Consider the following 2,155-nt stretch of genomic DNA (forward strand, 5'->3'; position numbering starts at 1 on the left):
TAGGTGTAAAGTGATTCAGTTCTATGAATCACACTTTTCAGATTCTTTTCTTATATGTTATCACAATGTTGAGTATAGTTCTCTGTGCTATACAGTAGGTCCTTGTTGGTTATCTATTTTAATTTCTTATACTTTTTAAGTGACTCCCCTTAAAATTTTTTCTTCTGTCTTCTGCACTTCTTTTATACTGCCATTCTTATTGGCTTCTATTTTTAAAATCTGTTTCTTACCTAGCTATCCAATCTTCCTATCTATTTTAATGTATTGTTAGATCTCTCTGTCCATGACTGTATTTTCTCACTAGTTTCTCCTTTTCAGCATTCTCTTGCTGCCTCTCATGATCACACTCTTTATGGTAGCCTTTTCCCAGAGATTCTTCCCTTATAAACTTTCTTTCCTGCCCCTTTCTTCCTTTTATTCACCCCTCCCTCCTTCCATTCCTACCTCTCTCCCTTTCTTCTCTTTCATATCCATACACCTACATACATACATACATACCTACTTACCTAGCTATCTATCCAGCTATTAATGATCTATGTTCATGTACTCTTTCTGTATTGACTTCTACCTTTAGAACTCTCTCCCACCCTGCACATTGTACTTAATTTCTTCCTGTATCTTCCTCTCTCATTCTACTTATTCATGTAATTGTCTTCTGAAACATCCTCTCTAAACTGATTTTCTTCCTCCCTCCCGCTTCCTTCCCTGCCTTCCTTATTTCCTTCCCTCCCTCTCTCCCTTCTTCCATTTTTTAAAATAATGTTTTGACTTATTTATTTGGCTGCACTGGATCTTACTTTGTGCATGTGGGATCTAGTTCCTGACCAGGGATCAACCCAGGAGTGCAGAGTCTTAGCCACTGGACCACCAGCAAAGTCCCTCTTCTTCCTTCTTAAGTTTTTACTGGCTCCTTTTTTAAACTTCTCTTTCTCCCGCCCGCCCCCTTCTCTCCTTCTTTGTACTGTCTTTACTGGATTGTCCTTTTAAAGTTCCACCTACCTAAACCTGTGCACTTATCTTCCTTGCTATGTACCTATCAATCATCTTCATTTTACTGTATTTTATTGACTTAAAAAAACCTGGCATTCTCCCCTTTCCCAACTGTACCTGAGTCTCTTCCTTTTTAAACCTCTTCTTTCCTACTTCCTAATTCCTTTCTTCCACTATTCCTGGCTGTGTCTCTCTAGCTCTCCCTTTCACTGTGTCTCTGTTCTGTCTGCTGGCTGCCTGCATCCCTCCTTTCCTTTGTCTCCCTCCCTGACCATATATCCCTCCCTTACCCCTTCTTCTCGCCTTCCTCCCTCCCTCTCTCCTTCCTTCTGCTTTTCCTGTTGAGTTTTCTGACTTGCTTTTTTAGTTTTAAAATGTCTATTAATAATCTCTGTATATACATTTTTTTTAAATTTTCTTTTGTGACTTGACTTCTTTTTAAATTCCCCTGCCCCACCTAGTGTGCTAATTTTCTCACTGGGTCCTCTTTTTCAATCTCCTCTCCCCATTCAATCATTCTTTTGTTCTCTTTGTCTCCTTTATTCTTCTAACTTACTCCTAGCATCTTCTTTATTTTCTTTTGTCCCCTCCTTTCTTTTTTTTTTTATTTCCCATGTCTCTTTCTCATTCCCTTTCTTTCCCACTCTGTATTTGTTTCCTTTGCCTCCATGTATGGATGATTTCTTTTCTCTTCTTTTTGCTTGATTTTACTGTTTTTTTACAGGGACCTGGTTTTACACTTTTTTGTTTTCTTCTCATCTTTCTCTTTTCAACACCATCTTTCTCTATTATCTTTTTTACTTGGCTTCTTTTAAAATTATACTCTATTTTCTATCTGTTTATATCTTTTACTGTCTTCTTCAATAACTTCTCTTTAAATCTCCCATCCCCACAGTCCTACGTGAGCTTCTTACTGACTCCATCTTTTCAAGCTTCTCTCACTTTCAAACTCTTTCTCCTTTTACTTTCTCCTACCAATTCATTCTATTTCAAGTTGCCTGCCTGCTCTCCTTCCCTCCATCCCATCTTCCCACTTTCTTTTACTGTTTTTCTTCCTGCCTGCTGTGTTTCATTTTTGCTCAATTTTTCTTATGCTTTTTTTATACCTCTTTTTTTTTTTTTTTTTTACTGGTACTTCCTATTTATAGTCTGTTCTGTCCATCTG

The sequence above is a fragment of the Bos taurus genome, chromosome X, assembly GCF_002263795.3.
Source record: "Bos taurus isolate L1 Dominette 01449 registration number 42190680 breed Hereford chromosome X, ARS-UCD2.0, whole genome shotgun sequence".
Lineage (NCBI taxonomy): Eukaryota > Metazoa > Chordata > Mammalia > Artiodactyla > Bovidae > Bos > Bos taurus.